Source organism: Chaetodon auriga, chromosome 16, assembly GCF_051107435.1.
Source record: "Chaetodon auriga isolate fChaAug3 chromosome 16, fChaAug3.hap1, whole genome shotgun sequence".
Taxonomy (NCBI): domain Eukaryota; kingdom Metazoa; phylum Chordata; class Actinopteri; order Chaetodontiformes; family Chaetodontidae; genus Chaetodon; species Chaetodon auriga.
In genome coordinates this window covers 9,073,475-9,091,031 of record NC_135089.1, presented here as the reverse complement: position 1 = coordinate 9,091,031, position 17,557 = coordinate 9,073,475, and positions in this window count along the sequence as shown.

The following is a 17,557-nucleotide window of genomic DNA, read 5'->3' as shown; positions in this document are numbered from 1 at the left end:
CAAGAGTGGATTAAGAAGGCCCCAGTGCAGCCTCGTACAAAGGCCCATCAACACTGTCAATGTCCAGCCTGGAAGGAGGTGTACTTTGATGCAACAGAGCTTATTCACTGGGCAGTTTCCTGAATACAGTGTAAATGATGTCCCATTGTTTGAGAAGCTAAAGGTGGTCGATGGCCTCAAGATCCCATGCCTAGGGTATAGGGTCTTAAATTGAGGGACTTAAGATTGACAACCGTAGCATTTTCCCTGTAAAAGACAACTTTTCTTCTAACCCTTTTATTATTGACATGAATGAATTAGGAACTGTTGGGATGCTGTGTTCAAAGACCTAGAAAAGCCATTGTCTCTTTTTCGTGTAAGAGCTCAAAGTCTCAACAGGCATGGAGAGAGCCTTTGCAGTGTACCAGAGGGCATCCATCACCACAGAGAATGAATTCCAGGGATACGTTGGGCCAGCCAGACAGCAGGTAACAAGGAGGATGAGTGATGTTGAAGACAGAGATATTACCTTGCTATATACTCTGGCTTTGCTGGAAGCCATTGATGTCCTGGAGAGAGAGGTGCAGTGCCAGTGGGAAGAGAAAGAGGTTCTTGAAGCAAATGTGAGAGAGCAGGTGGTCTCTGAGACAATGAAAGTCATCTCTGGAATCCAAGATGGCTTCAGTGAGACCTTGAAGGCAGACAGGTACGAAGAAAAGAGGAGTTCTACAGCCAAAAGCTGAAGGTGTGAGATCAGGAGATTGGTGCTTTACTTTATGGTTGCTAAGGTTGCTTAATGTTCTCCCTAGAGAACATGTATATCAATGTGGATTGTCCCTGTTAAATACAGAAACCTTTCATTATTTGTTAGCGTCAGCACTCGCGCACACTTAAAAAGCAGCTGGCTTTTGGTTTTAGGACTTTTTCATGTAACGTCACATGGCATGTCTCCTCTCCCCACATACAATAAATGGACACACCTTGAAAGTGTCTGCTCCGCTGCTTTCCATCCACTCCGTCCCACTGTCCTCTGCATCCTCATCTCAGACTACAACGCCATTCCTTTCCACTTGGACAACTGTCATCAGTTGACACAAAAACTCCTCTGACCATTACTTTCAGGAACCTGGACAGACATCTATTCTGCCTCTCCAATGGTTACCACCTCTGAACCACTATATTCTCTCCTCTTCACTACATAGAGTATAGTTACTGTACTCAGAACACTGGCAATTTTCTTCTCTCACACCCTTGTTCATCTCTTAACTCTCTCCGCCTTTACACCTGATGACTCAATACAGTTTACCTACTGCCCAACCCTACCTCTAAGCCTTCGCTTATGTTCCCCGTCCTTGTATCTTGTCCCAACTAATCAAACTTACAGTTTATTTTTCTTTGTCTTTCACCATGGTACTTTCGATGGGTGAGACAGAAAGTCCTGATCTAATCAAGACTTGTAATTTAAAATCTAGCTCTCTTATTGCTCTTGTTTTGAGAACAATATACTATGCAAGATAGTGTAAGATGATTACCATTGTTTTTTTTTTAAATTGTTATTTTTTCTTATTTAGTAAATTATAAAATGAGTTACTTTACATGAACATCAAGCTAAATTACAGTCAGAGACATGGAGTCCAATTAAATTGTGTCTTTTAATGCTGTTTCAAGCTGTGAGAACTTGATTCAAGACTCCCCAGTAACAACTGCTTAATAATAAAAAATGCTTAATAATGACAGGTAGTGTTTCATTTGCATTGGTGATTATCAGAGGCCTTTCATTGATGTAATGTTTGCCACTGAGAATAACCCACTTTGCTGTGACTGCAGGATGTATGCCATCCATCTCCCAAAAATCTCTAATCTTTGCTGTAAAGTACTCCATATTTATCACTTCTGAGACAGGACCCAATTCCTTGTCATGTATAAAAAATGGGATGCTCAATGCCCATTTCATTTTGACAGTATTCAAGAAGCTGATTATGGTTAACAAGTGACTTACAGACATTTTTAAAGTTTAATTTAGAAGACCATCATTTGAAAAAACAATGCTTTGACTTGCACATATGCCTTACCAAAGAGCCCAGAGAAAGGATCTGAGCAGGGAAATGCAGCATGTAATGTTGCCCATGAATTATATTATACTTGGGAAAAGTGTTTTTCAGTAGCAGTACACTTTGCCTGGAAAGAAAAACAGGGGGAAAATGAACTGAACTATCTCAATCAGGTCCAAGACAAACTGAACATTTTTCTGTATACTGTTCAGGAGAAAAAGCATGATCTTCAACAATATCAGCATTTGCCCAGAGGACTGTTTGTTATCATTAAATGCCAAATACTGACACTGATAGGATAGGGTTTGTTGCACTTGGTGAAAAGGAAAACTGTGCATGGCTGAATTGAACATGTCCAACTCCACCTGTCCAGAAAGAACAAATTATTTTAACACACACTTAATTTCTTTAGGTGCAACACCTTCAAGAAAGATCCTGTGGACTGAATGAGGCCAAAGGCTGGAAAATAAACCAACTTGCTTCTACTGTTTATTCCATAGGTGGTTTTGAGGGCTGATTTCAATAAGTCTGTGAGAAGCTATTTCTATTTCAAGGTACTGTCTAATGTATATTTCCACTGTCTATTTGGTAAAACTTTTCCAAATTACCTTTCTTCAAAAGTACATGTATTACATTGCCACTGTATCATAAACGTCTGTGTCCATTTTAAGAAGAGAGGATCCCACTCATCATATCTCTCTTCTTTATATGGACCCATGGGTACATTTACAATGCCCACAATAGCAAAACCAGCTCCTTCCTTGAAACCAGCAGGCTCATGTTGTGCAAGTTTGTCAACTCATACTGAAACTACAGCCCTAAATAACTCCATTCCACCATTCTGTGCTTGGATTTTGACACCATTATACAGCAACCGTGAGGTTTCTTGTGTAACAACATCAACACCACACTTGTCAGTATCATTACTTTTTGGTATAGCGAGGAGTCTGATTGCAGCAAGCTTTGACCTAAGCTTGGGGTTTATGTTTCCTAAAGTATAATAAACCGTCAATAGTTTATTTACAGAAACGTGTGACACGCAGGAATTGCATATCCCGTTTCATCAGTGTACAAAATCACCTGCAAAGCATAAGGTTGTATTGAAAACAGTGGGTGGGATTTGAAAATGCTCCTATCTGTATTATATATCAGCAAACCATTACTTTGTGCAACTCTGTGGTGTTGACCACATCAGAAAGTTTGGAATTGGACAATAACTGTCCAAGAGTCTCAATTAGGGGTATATTTAGGGGTATACAGTAAAATCTTTTATCTCTGATTACAAGAACTCCTGAAAAAATAAATATATAGATTAACTGATTGTTAAGTGTATAAAAAGACAATCTGGCAAGTCAAACATTACGTATACTCAGAAACTACAAGTAGTGCAAAGAAAGAGTCCAATGTTCAGTCCACATCATCAGACAGCAAGCTGGCTGAAAACATTTTCACTTCCTGGTGAGCTGATTGGTTTAGTTTAGTCAATACCAAATCAGGAATTAGAGGAGATAATTCATTTGTTTCTAGTCTGTATCTTCTCAAATCAAGTATTTATTTCTTAGAATTTTGAAAGTGTTCTTCTTGCCTGCAGTGGAGTTTTCAAGTGGCCTAAGTGTTTGTCCTCTGTCCATTCTGCTCTCCCTACAGACTTTCTCTGTTCTACAGGGTCACCAGATTAGCTTGTACAGAGTAAACAAGCACATGGCCATCCGAGATAAAACAAGATGTGCTTTCTTTTCTCTTTTCTTTTTTTATTTCTTTTTTTTTTGCCAAGCATATGAGGAGAAAACAGTGACAGGCAGACCAGAACCTAACCCGGACCTGTTTGTTGGTTTATTTACCACTAACGGGTCAACTCAAGATGATGTAAGAGGACTTACATACGCTGGCCTGTTTTGACCTCTGTAAGATAGAGGGTTATTATTGTTTCTAGTTTAACCCATTGAGGTTTCTGTTATTGCCGACATGTCTTGGGATCAAACGGCTCTTTACCACTGAAATGCACTAATACTATCACTGAAATGCACTTGGAAGTGGACAATAAAACTGGTTGGATCTATTCCATGGGACGCTTGGCAGGAATTTTAGAGGTCAATGAGGATTAAATAGCTCAAATGAAAAATCTACTCATTTAGTTACAGTGCAGCTGAAATTGGCATTAATGTAGTCATTGATGAAACAAAGAACCCAGTTGCATTAAAATCCCACAGCATATGTCAAGACTCTGGCTCTAACAAAACAAATACTGTGTAACTAAATTAAACTTACCTGGTGTAGCTACGGGATCTTTGTTGTTGTTTCATTTTCACTCGGCATGCTATGAGTCCATCATAGCCTCTATAACAGACCACAACGTTCAGGTTTAATTTAAGTTAACTGATGTAAAAGCACTGGCAATCAGTATAATAGCTGCATTATGACTAACAGACTTACAGTGGGTCTGCGATGTTCCAGATTGTCGGGTGAAAAAAGGTGAGACACAGTTCCGCGCCAAGCTGAGGCAGAGAGTACAGAAGGTGTAGCTGCAGTCTCCTGAACACAAGCCAGAGCACACGTCCACATACATCTGGCAGCAGATGTCACAGCAGCGGTCAGGGCAGTATCTCCAGTCGTCACACACACACGAGCAGCCGCCAGCCGGTCCACATTCCTCCTTACTTTGTAGGCACGAGTTGCAAGACTTGCAAGACTGTAATCCCATGGGTCTGCCTGTTAAAAAATACGCACACAGACACCGAAAAATGAGATATTGGGAGAAATCACTGTCTGGAAGAATGGTCTTCTTTTCAAGTCCAAAACTGGGATTGAGGATGTATATACCAAATGAACGCTGTGGAGAAAAAGATACTGATAATTGACTGTCAGTCTGTCCTGAACATTGTACAAGTTTCCTGCTATCTGAAGTCCAAAGTTCTTGCCACATGCAGTATTTGCTGATGTTCTCTGCCAAAAGTTTGGCCTTTTATATATAATGCTCGATGTGATACTTTTCCCCTTGAGGCCTTGCTCCAGTCTGCTCCATCATCTCCCACGTTCACGAGACAAGGAGTGAAGTCAGCCTGAACAGCAAAACAGAGAAGAAGTCAGCCTCTTAAAAGGCAAGAAAACCTCAAATGTCACGATCAACAGAGATGTTCTCTGTTAACATAAACCCAAATTACTAATAACACCAAAAAAAAAACAGAAAAAAATCATTTTTCTGCCCTAGGCATGAAATTAAACAGAGAAGCTCTTTCTCAAGGATACTTGTCATGGGGCCCTCAAGATAGAGGTGGTGGTAAGCAAGGATAATGAGCAATGCGGCACGACTGAGGAAACACTGATTTAATTACAACATCCTCACTAACCATCCAAGTTTCTTTAAAAAAAAAAAAAAAAAGACAGAAATACTCAACCAGATGTTTGAGACAATCCGAAACAAAGATTTATTTTCATTTTCTGTCGAAAGCATGTTTTAAAGGAGGAAACAATGTGCAGATTTATTTTAATGATCCTCATTTCACACATCAGATAAAGGCTCATAAACTGAGACAGACAGATGTAAAAATAAGACAGCGCTTAGTGTAGTTTGCACACTGAAGGCTGGTGACAAATCAGGAATCTGCCAGGGCATGCGAAGCAGACACCTCAGTGTCACACTGATAACACCTGATCATCATTACAGCACTCAGCCTGAGGTCAGAACACACAGCTAACCACATCATTTCTGCATGTACAGAACCACAATTAAAAAGGGAGTAATTATTAGTGCATAAATCTCTACATCACTTGAATGCTGCATTAGGTAAAGGTGGAGCTCATCTGAATTATTTTATACGCTGCCGGGTAGCCGCTGGGTCTTACCTTAACCTATAACAATACATCATATTTTATTGGTTGATTCTCTTTTATAACATTAATATGGATCTGAGTTGTAGTGGAGTAGAAGTGCAAAGTAGCAGAAAATGGCAATACTCAAAAAAACTACATGTATGTACTTAAGTACAGCACTTGAGTAAACGTAGTTCCACATTGCATATTTGCACTTCTGCAACATTTTATTGTATAGTTTGCCTTAAGAATGTGACATATATTTCTATTCTGGACTTTTTTTTTTTTATCTTCTTTTATATGGCGTTTTTATCCTTTTACTAGAGCTCATTTTTCACACTAATCTTTCAGCAGAGCCTTAGGAGCTATACTGCATTTCTCAACTCATATTTCTTACGTATGTGACAAATAAATCTGTAAATCTTTGAGACATATACCCAGAACATCTTCACATAGTACAGCACATAAAATGCAGAAGGTATCATGTGGGATATTATATTGAAGCTGACTGATCAAAGTTTGAATAACTCTCATTCAGTCTGTGGCAGATGCTGCATTTAATTTTATTAAGTCTTCAACTGTCTTTGAAAACTGATCACCTCTTTCCAAGCACCAATGATCCTGTGATTAAAAATTCTCCCCAAGAAACAGATTGCCTTTATATTTTTACTTACATATTGTATTCTCATAGGAGCTATACTCATCACGGTTAATCAAGGACAGAGAACAGACTACATCTGTTCACATGGCAGCTCTCCTGACGTTTTATTATTTCCCTTCCTTCTCCTCTCTGTCATTCTGTCTCTTTCTCTCTTTCACCTTCTTCCTCTTTTTTTTTTTAGACACACACATTCTTGCATCTTGCTCCCTATAACACAAATGTCAGCAGGCTGAGTGTGACAGTTGAACGACAGTGAAGCAGATTTGACCTTGACGGCTCAGAGAGTGAAGTGACAGTAATAAAAGGCAGTAGTGAGCTATCGTTGGCCCTGGGGCATCCATTAATGAATGACATGAAACAGCCGTGAGATGTGGGGACAGGCAGGGGAGGAGGGATGATGGAGGACAGGTGACAGCAGCCCACACATGGCCCTCACCTGTGATGAGCTCAGCCAGCACCTCGCACAGGGTTCACACTTAAAGATACACTTGATGGCACATACACGCACGGCTGCATTCACACGCTAATGTGCACGCAAGCATGCCAGCAATGTACGGAGGTGTCAAAACACACAACCACCTACAAACACTCGCCGTCTGAGGACATTCTGTCAAAAGGGTGTGTTTACTGTAGAATAAATCACCAGCTATTTCATTACATTATTCATGTGCTAAGTAGACCCCTCTGCACCCGAGGGCGACTTACATTTTTTTTCACCTCCCACTCAGTCTGACTCTCATACCCGGATCATGCACTGATACAAACCCCGGTGACAATTCAGCCTAATCCCCAGCTTCCTTTGCTGCAGTGCATCCTGTTAGTGAATTGTTGTGAGTGTGGAAATGAGGCTATTTCAGGGATTCAAGCATCTTATATTCTGAAAGTACCGCACAGTTTCGGGTTCTTGCACTCCAGTTGAATTTGTCAGTCTTTTCAGCTGATATCAGGATAATTACAGATAATGAATTGATAGGGGTGATAAGTGTGAGACCACTAATGGAATGCAGTACTTAACCTCCATAATCCCTTTGTGCCCTTCACTTAGTGTCAGGATAATTAGATTACTGCTGCTGATACCTTCTTTACTTGCAGAAACCAACTTACACTCCTGCCGACATGCACGCAAACACACACTGCGCCGCTATAATGGACTTGTCAACACATTTTTAATGAACGCACATACTGTATATAATTGTACAGAGTCAGTTTAAATAAAAGTGAAAAGTGTTGGTAAAATGTTTTTATACATTTTTGGCTGAACAAAGCAGAACCAGCCCTGAGAAAATGAAAAGTCTGTCCCTGACTTACCAAGTGATGAAGTTACACAATTGGGAGTTGACTGTCGGGGTTTTGCCATTGGCCATTGATCTTTCAAAGTGAAGAGGCGTGAACAGTCTTCAATACCATCCTCAGGAGGCTTTTACAGGTTCCACTCATTGACTGCTGCTTATTGCAAATCAATCGAATGCCAAGAAAGGAAATGTACTGCTGGTTTTTGACTACCTGACGACTAAAGACTTGCTTCTGCTTCATTATAAGTTCCCTTTCAAATCAAAAATCTGAAGATCAGTGGAAAGTACTGTTCTTGTATTCGTGACATTTTTTGACTCAAACGTCGTTTAACTATGTTTGAAAAGCAAATATCACTGCGACCACAACTGAAAATTGCAGACGAACATTTAATATCAGGAATTCCCGTTAAATACTATCACTCATTATCCGTGGAACAATTACCCATACTTTTGCACATTGACCGGTCCAGTCAAATACTAAGTCTCCACCTGGTCTTGCTCATTGACTTAAAGCTGTCCTGTGGAGGTTTGGATCACGAGTAGTACTATGGAGCAATGTTTATATGAGTGGGTCCCTGCTTTATTTGTAGCATACATGTGCATAAAGATGCAGATAAATGCACAAGCATGTGGAAGACTCAATTCACATCTTGCTGTCAGTTTCACGCTAATCATGCCAAGTCAGCTGACTGAGTCAACAGCACAAGAAATGTGCAAATTGAAATGAACAGCAGGGTGAATGTAGTCATTCTTAATGATCCTTTGCTTTGCTTCTTTATCCAAATCTGTATGCTCTAAGGAATTAGAGTTATCCTGACAAATCAAATGTTGGACACTTGTAATTAAAGTTCCATCACTTTAGCACTGGGCCCAACACTTGATGTCCATAATGTTCCTCCACAAACTGCCTTGGGAGGATGGCTCAAGATAAGCAATGAGTAACAGTTTAAACTGTAAAAATAGTGAGAGATTTACTGAAGCTGTCGGAGAAGTTATGGCGGCGCTGGGTGATATATGGTGGCGGGGAGGGTACACTGTGTAACAAGTGACTCCAGCATTTCATCGGGATTGGCCAGGCACTCATATTTTACCCCAGCCATCGCCCAAAGGCTCTGCTCCAGCACCCCACATCTCTACATCACTCCTATCAACTGGGTGGGAAGGAAGATCTAATTGGCAGGTAGCATGTCACATTCAGGGGTGACAGAGAAAAGACAAAGAGGGGAAGACGAGAAAAAGATATTAGGAGGGTTTTGTGGGTATTGGTGAAAGAATCTATTCTAAATATTGGGTGCATTACCATTCAATTTTGCACAGGTATCCATAGGATAGGATAATCCTACTGATTTTTGAATTTTCTGACTTTTGGCTTTTAGTGAAATTTAGAGCCTGTCCTCACCAGAAAAGTGGCCGTATAGGTCGAGTTTGCAAGCAGGTTATTATGACCTGTATTTACATTTAGTGTTAGGCTGCAGCCTCTAGTGGCCGTAGTAATTATGACAAAAGCAATGGAGGGAGTCAGGTGATGTGAAAGTCATATTTGGAGGAAGGTGTGGTGGATGGATGGGTCAAACAAACACAACACTCCCACCCCAGAGACAGCTGTTCGTGTCTGTGTTCGAGTTGACTAATTTCCTAGCTACATAATTACAAAGCATCACAAATGTAACAGTAACATACGTATTTCAACCCACGACCTTTTCCTAAACCTAACCAAACAGTTTGAATGCCTAAAACTAAGCAAACTACAACTGATTCACAACATTAAGGGCATGAGGTCGACGTGACAAAACATGTTGCTTGTAAGTTCCCTCCACCATGAAACATAAACGTGCTTTCTGATCTGATGCCTCAATTGGTTTGTGTTCAAATTACTACTTCATGAAGGTTAGGGTTAGATCTCCTGTGGCCTCTAGACAGCGTTGTCACTTGATGAATGTAAACACGATTTGGGGCATTTGCTGAGACAGCCTATAGTGTTGTTTTTCTTTGGTGGATAGTCTCAAAAGTTAAGATCATTTCTAAAAGGTGCCTGCAAAAGGAATGACATTCAGCCTCAACCATTAGCAAGCCAACACGCTAATTATGGTGCAAAACATTATATCTGCTTAACATCAGCACAATGCGACCAGGTCAGAGATCAGTACCAGTACAAAATGTTCGCTTTTAGAAAAATTTGCTGAGAAGCGGAAGAATGTTTTCATTCGCTTCACCGCCTAGAACTGCTGAATGCCTACAGATTTGAATGAGGAGCCTTTCCAGAGCCTGGCTTCTTTAACTTTAATGCAACTGCCACTCAAGGACAGACTGAAGTTGTGGAGGACCTGTGGTGACTTCAGGACAAATATGAAAAAAATGAAAGAAATTAATGGTCTATTCTGCTTAGCTATCTTGATATAGAATGGACCGCTGGGTCCACGGAGGCGCCTGTGTACAGAGGTCATCAATTTATACCATCTCTGGAGTCACATCTATCTTCGCCGTCACCCTTACTTTGGTACAGTTTCCTCTGTATACACCCAGGTAACACATACAGACAAATGTTGGTGTTTCAATTTGAACTATTTTAAAGTGTAAGAAGACTTTGCTGTATCAAATTTCTAGATACCCCTGCTGCAACATGTGACATCAAGGCTTTGGATTATTTTTCAGAACTCGTCTTGCAGTTGCTGATAATATCATTTTGTGATTATTGACCAGAGAGAGTTTTCACTTCAAATGTTTTAGACAGTGAAGCATCTTTTTAAACGTACAGTGTGCTAATGTGTCATTTATCAGTTCAGCTCAGACAACAACTTCTCCCCGTTTGCCAGCTGGAGGCTGACTACAGCGTTTCCATCAAAGTATCAGGTGGGGTTGATACTGAGAGCTGCAATGGAGAGGTGCCATGACAGGCTTTTCATAATGACTGATGTCATCTGTCGCACTTTCATTTACTGTTCAAAGTGATGGACAAATGCCCAGAGTGTGCCAAGAGACCGTGTCATCAAGATGTCTTTTTGAAGAAGTGCTTTTGGCACTTGACAAGCTGGCAGGATGTTTCTGTCTCTTTCTTGCCCACGGTGAGACAAGGAGATCGATTATGATTGGTTTCTCAGCAAGTAGTCAAGCTGCACGATTGACTTGGTAATGTGTGTTGACATGGAGATCAACTGAGCCTCCTCAAGCAGCTGGTATTAATGAAGCACAAAATAACAAGTGTTTGTTAGCTAGTGGCTGCGCAAATCCTCATTTCCTCTCATTAAGCAAAACACCCACTCCCAGATGCGCTTGTGTGGCAACAAACTAGTCTTCTGTAACAAACTAGCCCAGACTTAAGTGTTGTTATGGCAATTTGACGATCCATTGTCATGCTTAGCCAAGCCTCAACCTTTGTGTGTGACTTTGCATGCTGCCCTCAACATTTCATTGAGGAACTGACTCTTCAGAATATGACCTTCTTTTCTTCTTTTGGAGAGGGAATTGCTTGAAAGTGGCTTTTATGATTCTCTAACTAGTAGTTTACCAGTGGCATAAAATAATGCAGGTGTCAGGAGCTCCTTCCTTAACAAGCCTTGATAAATTGCAAAAAAACATCTCAGAAAAGATCAAACCAAAAAGAAAACAAATTAAGGTTTGCCACTGCGTTCTAGAGTCAGCAGGGTGAAAACCTCTGTATTCTACATTGGAGGTATTAAGGAGCACCAAACAAATTGAAAGGCAGACATGCTATGGCTAACTGTAATAGTGTCTGTGTTTGTGTGGACTGTGCGCTCTACTGGAGCTGCCTTGGCATCCTGCGCTTTCTCTAGCCCATTCATCAAAAGGACCAGTGCTCTTGTGAGTGAGAAGATTTATACACCATAGAAGAGAGGTGGAGAATTAGCCCAGATTTATGAGCACAGACCGCAATGGCAAGCCACTGGCAGCTGCTACTTGACATTTGAACAGAGAATGTGCAAGAAAATTGGAGACGGGGGAAACAGGAAATTGGAACAACAGAGAGGTGGAGAGGGACTGAGAAATGAATGAGACACGAGCTGGTACAGAATTAAAAAAATGGTATGTGATTGGGTAAACTAATTTGAAGCAAATAAGCCAAAAGAGGAAAAATATTCAGTCACAGTAGTCTAACTTATTAATATGAGTCCCGAATTTGTCTGTTTTTGACCTGGATATCCATTATCTGGAGACCTGTTGGCGGCACTGGAAGTCCCAAAACATTGGCCTTTGTCCCCAGAGGAAGAGAAGTTTCAGTTTGGGTCCTGAGATTGATGTCAAGCGTAGTTTGAATGTTTGAGTAAAATTACCTATAATGTGAGAGGGTAAATAAGTCAGTTTCCACTGAAAATCATCATTTTCTCTACATTTTCTTCCAAGTGAGGCAGAGATTCAGTGGCAGTGAGGTGAACCACCCGGGACCTGAAAGAACATGTTGATGTTAGCCATAAAAACTTGTTATATATTAATATATGAAAGCACAAGTTCAGAATCCTTCCAACTCTCCACTGTCACATTGCAGTTGATAACATGGTCCAGTTCCTTCAGCGGGTCAGAGCCTGACTCCCAGAGACTGATTCCTTCAGACTTTGTCGACACAACAGGGCAAAGAAGAGATGTGCAGAAAGCAGAAGAAAGTACAGCAAAGCTTGTCAGTGGATTAACAGTGGAACTGTTTTTGAGAAAGAAAAAAAAACTGAAACAGCTGAAATCAATGAAAGGATCTTCAAGCAATGCAGTTTCAGTTGGTTTTCTCACTCACAGGAAAGTAAACAAAGTTTAACCAATATGCTGTTCTCTATGCATATAACTTCCAGCATACGCCTGCTTGCAAACGTACGCAGTTGTCTTTTCTCTTGCGGCAGTAGTATTGAAGCAACATAGATTTCAGTCTTGTCTTTTGTGTTATGTTGCATATTTGCAGTACTCAGATCTTCTACTTCAGTAAAAGTAGCAATACCACAGTGTTGAAATACTGTTGCAAGTAAAAGTGCAGTAAAGTAACAGTTCAACAGTGCTGGCATCAAACTTTAATTAGTACAAAAGTACAAAAAGTAAAAATACCCACGCAGTATGGCCCATTTCAGAATAAGTAAATAAGCAAAATCTTATCTTGACCTATAAGAGAAATGTATTTGTTGATTATATTTTGTATTTTTAATCTGCATCTTCAAAGTATCTAGTTGTACTTAAGAGTACTGAGTAAAGGTACTTCCTTATTTTCCACCACTGGCAATGGGTGACTTCAAAGGAGCATAAACAGCGAGTTCAAATGGATCCGGTTCTGGCAAAAAAAAAAAAAAAAAAGAGAGCGAGAGATAAATAAATAAAATCAAAAAAATGGAATGCAAATGGACAGACGCGTGTGCAGCCACCTCACTCCCTGCAGGAAACAGAAGCGGAGAGGTGGCTAAAATGTGCTTTGTGTTCAGACTTCACATGATGAGAGGAGATGGCCGCCCTTCTAATAAAATATTACGTAACCCTTGCACAAGGATTAGGAAAGAGAGCGAAGAGCCAACAGGGTTGCTCAATGGGTTTCTTTGTTCATATAACTTTTCAAAAAGAGGAGAGAAGAGTGGACAGAACATGAATGCCCTGGATGTTCTGCACCATAGTGGGAGGCTGCCCTTCTCACCTGCATTTAGACGGCATGCTGCCTTGAATGGAAGATCACACAGAGGTGACAAGAAGCAAAGAGGAGGCCTTTTGGCCATGGCGTGTATGCAGTCACATCCACTCACTGTGAATCGTGGCGAGGTGACACAGAGAACCACAGAGGACTGTGGACGCTTGGCCCTGCGGCACACATCCGCATCCAAGCCGAGTCCAAACCTGACTCACAACGTTGGTGTTCAGCTTCCATTAGCCTGCCGGTGGCCTGCACTCTATACCTACTGACTTCATCGTGATTTCCCTACATCCTCCTAGCCATCTGTGAGCACCAAGACAGAGGAGGCTTCTCTCTGTTGGGGACAGTTCCTGCCACAGCTAGTCAGGTTTATCTTGGCTGGATGCAAAAAGCCCCAGGAGCAGGCTAGCTGGCATTAGTCCACCGCCTGAGAGTTGTTGCAGCCAGGGTGGGTTGTTGGGGCTGATGGAGCTGAACAGGCTGGGAGCCAGTACAGCGTCCTGTCTGATGCTCTCTTAAGCTGGAAGATCAGAAAGAAGGAAAGAGCATCCTTATTTGGCCATGGTACAGTGTGTGTGCAAATGCTCCCAGGGTGGATTGTCGTGATATGACAGGAGAAACCACAAAGGACTGTGTTCGGTCACAAAGCACGCAGACTCTCTAATGGCCAACTGAGTTTAGGCCAAATCTCTCACACCGAGATTACAAAACTAGCTTTTTTCCACCTAAAACTTTTGTGGGTGTTCTCAGCATGTTTATCCTCTTTACGCAACACATTCATATCCCTCAGATTTAGATCTATGAGATGACATTAACTTAATTTAGCCTAAAGATAAAGGAGTAGGGTGATGTTTCGTGAGGCAGCCGATACTGAATCAGGAACAACAGTTTGGTCCATAAAGACCTGTGAGGGCAGCAATTAATCCAGAAAACATCAAACAGAATGCTTCAACTATCCAGATCACTCCAGATTTTTCTATACGATCTCCAATGTTTTGTGTTGACAGTCTTGCATAAATTAACTTCACTTGATTCTAACTCATCGCTACTTGAACTTAGCACAGTTACTTGGGGATGACATCAGCTGAGGCACACCAGTCTCTCTCTTAAAGATAATTTCTAATTAAGTTTTTATTATGGGCTGCTGTGCGCTGTGTGTGTGTATATAGCATAGGAAAGGCAAACATGAAATGACGAAGATAAAGCCGTGATGTGTTTGATTATGATCCCCTGACAGTGCTAAACCCCATGTTGAAACATAAAGACTTTGGGAATAGATAAGGGCTCAACTGTAGACTGTTGAAGCTGCTGAAGCCTGCAGGCATTCTTCCTGGAGGTTTGGAGGCTGACTGTATAGACTGATGGAGGCTGTTGCATCAACAAGAAATAATATCTGACTCCCCTCTCTTACTGCCTGAGGGAGGAAATATATGTGAACCTGAAATGCACTCGGTCTCAATCCAAGACTGTCGTCAAACAGACAACCACAGGCCTGCTCGATGGTTAATGTTTAATGGACTTAAAGGACATGATTTCCCGTTGGCACTGTATCAAATTTATGGGGCAGCCATATTCAGTGCCAGGATAAAAGGTTTGGCTCCATACTCCGTAATGGCAAAAATGACCTCTATCATAAGTGTGTCTGCAAGTCAACGCAGCTGTCCAATTTCAAACGTGATGTCTTGACGTCACAAGGACACTAATTATGTTTTTGATGTAATCACTTCACAAGAGCTCTCTATGATTAGCTCAAGTGGCTTCTCTAATGAAAATGATGTCTTGCTTTGTTAACCTTGTGTGGCTTTAACACTCAGGTGTTAAACAGTGGAGAACGTGGGCTGCATGCTCAAACTAAGAACTTACATCAAGAATATAAACCCTTAGCCTGAACCGCGCCATCAAATCTCATCAGCTTTGATGCTGTTATAACTGGGGCGATGGCTGGATGTACTTTATGGCTCACTTTACTGTTGCTTTATGAAAATCAATATGTCATTTTATGGCAAATCTTACAAATACTGTCAATAAACTGTTAACGGGTCATCTCATCTCCTGTGGCCAATTACATTAGAAGAGAGGAAAGGAGCAGTTTTTCAAGCCTCATTTACAGGACAGGACCGTGTTGCTAATGTTTTAATCTCCCTCTACTGGGAATTATCTCTTAATGACAGTCAGCAAATGCTTTTGCGAGACATCTGCGACAATCATCTCCGCCATTACTCAGCCTAACCAGTCGTTGTTATGTCAAAGCCGTATGCTACATTATCTGTTTTGTTGATGTCTAAATAGTTATTTATGTCAGTGAGTGTAAGTTCCTCTGACACTGAACAGTTGACAGAACATGACATAAAGACATGTAGAAAATCCAACCTTCATCTACCTGCCTCTCTGATTCCTAGATGGGTGGAGCCTTACCATCAGCCTGGCAGCCAGCTCACCTGTGGCAAACCCTTTTAGAACAAAGCAGCTGGCTGGCCTCTGCATGTATGATATGTAAGTGTCTTTTGGTTTACAATGCATTTAGCGTGAGTATCTTATGAGTCATTTGCTGTCCTGATTAAGTTGCAGGAGTGATGAAACTATTTCTTCATTCCTGGGGTTTACACAGTACTTATGTTTGAAGATGAATTACCTTCGTTGGATTATTTAGATTAGAAATTATGATATCTAGGTTGATCCTCTCTCTTCTTTTCTGAGTCCTGTAAACTCATAATGAAAGATTGGATTGAAGCTTCTGCCTTTGCTCATCCTTCCTGACAGATGAGCCATTGAGCTGGTAATGAGCCTGGAACCGGGCTATTATGAAGAGATCGCAGCGTTCCTTCAGACTAAATACTCTTCAGACATGTGTTCTAACTTGCTGTGCTACTTGGAAAGGATGAGCCACCCCTTATTTTATAGTCATCTCATTTGCACTCTGATTGTGTTGACAATAAGAAAGAGAGGGCGCAGAGCATTTGGCCTGAATCCTAATTTATGTATACACCTTGTTTTGTGCTTTCTAGACAGCCCAAACAATGCCTGACCCACATGGGAGCGCTCCAGCTCTACCACATTCATTTACATTACACCACAGGCCAAACACCTGAAAACTACATAAATCACTCTGTCACTGCTAAGCTACTTCGGCAATTCAATTGGCTTAAGTTTAGCCAGCTAATATGGTATAATGGCATCCATACAGGGCAATAATTCAAACCCATTGATCTGATTACAAGCATTCTGCCCAGCAATTCACTTTGCTGAAAAAGCAACTAATGTATGCAGACCAAGCAAGACAATAGTTTCATCTCCGTGGGATTGACACAGCTGGGTCAAACACGCTGTTAAAATTCCGCCCATGCTAGCTGTGAATGTACCAGTGTTGGTTTTGGAAATCATTAGGTTTCCAAATCTTCACACTTTGCTAAACTCCAGGGGCTGTTGTCACCCTGCCTTCTGAATAGCTCACGGACAAACTGCAGCACGCTGTAATGAACACCTGGAAACCGGTCAACAGAGATCCTTAATATAATGTTATGATACATCAACCAAGTTATGTTATCAAGATATGGATTTCTGTCTGTCCAAATGTTGCACTGAACATGCTGCAGCAGCATCGTACACACAGGGGACTTATGGCAGAGTGACGGCTATAGGGAAAAATTCCATGTGCTAAAACCAGCGTGAAATCGTATGAGACCTCTGGCTTCTATATCGCTATTCATCCCACCTAATCTTTAGTGTCCCCAGGATATTTTATAATGCCATGATATACCATGGCGGGGTTTAAGGGCTCAAGGATTTAGCAGTGTGATGCGATCAGCCAAAAGGCAGAGTCAAGAACCAGTGGGGGGAAATTTATTTTGCTCTGCATGTAAATAACTGCTTTAATTACCTTCCAACAGGCTGAATACGCAAATGACAAAGATGACCTTTATCAGCCGGTGATCTAAAATTATCAGGGATATGCTCTCTAATGCTTCTCCTTTTCACATCTTTAACTTGCCTTTGTTTTGAGTCAAACTGTCTTGTGATGTCTGAACTGCTTTTCATGCGCTACGAAAAGCAAGCGGTCATTATTATTGATTTGTGGCTTCGATTTATTTTGTAAGAAAACTCATAACTCCGCAGCACAATGCGGTATGCATCGATTATTTCACTATGCAGCGCT